The following is a 634-nucleotide window of genomic DNA, read 5'->3' as shown; positions in this document are numbered from 1 at the left end:
GGTGGGGGGTGGATTGCTGCTCTCTGAAGTTTCCTGGGGACTTCGGGGGTGGGAAGGGGTGGATTTCAACTCCACTACGGTCACCGGCCCGGAGAGAAGTTGGTACCGGGCAGAACGGGACTGCAGGCAGGCAGCCGGCAGTGTGGAGAGGGATGCGGGGTGGTAAGGATGGGATGGGGATGGAAGGATGCTGGGCTGGAAGGATCTGGTCTCAGGAGGATGGAGTGGTGATGAGGAGTGTGGGCTGGGACTCAGAAAGCGCTGACAGGGGCATCAGGGTGGTGAGGACCAAGGAATGGCACCTCTTCTAGGAGCACTTGTGCTTAGTTGTGGCTGAGCCCGTGGAGTGACTGGGGGCTGCAGCGGGAGGGGCCAGCCATGCATGTGCCTGTGTGGGAAGGGGTTGGCTGTGTGCTGGTGGGTCTGAGTCCCCCAAGGACCTGGTGTCCCTTTGGGCTGAGCTCAGAGGCTAAGGTGACTGCTCATCTCCACACTGCATTAGCTGCTGCTGGCTGAGCCCCAGTGTGCCAGGTCCGGCGCTGAGGAGTCCTGCATGGGAGGGGACAGGGATGGGCCAGCCAGCAGATGGGGGCTTCGGGCCTGGCAGAGGCACCTGTGACGGGAGGGATGCACA

Source organism: Apaloderma vittatum, unplaced genomic scaffold (genome assembly GCF_000703405.1).
Source record: "Apaloderma vittatum isolate BGI_N311 unplaced genomic scaffold, ASM70340v1 scaffold25872, whole genome shotgun sequence".
NCBI classification, from domain to species: domain Eukaryota; kingdom Metazoa; phylum Chordata; class Aves; order Trogoniformes; family Trogonidae; genus Apaloderma; species Apaloderma vittatum.
This window is presented reverse-complemented; position numbering follows the sequence as displayed.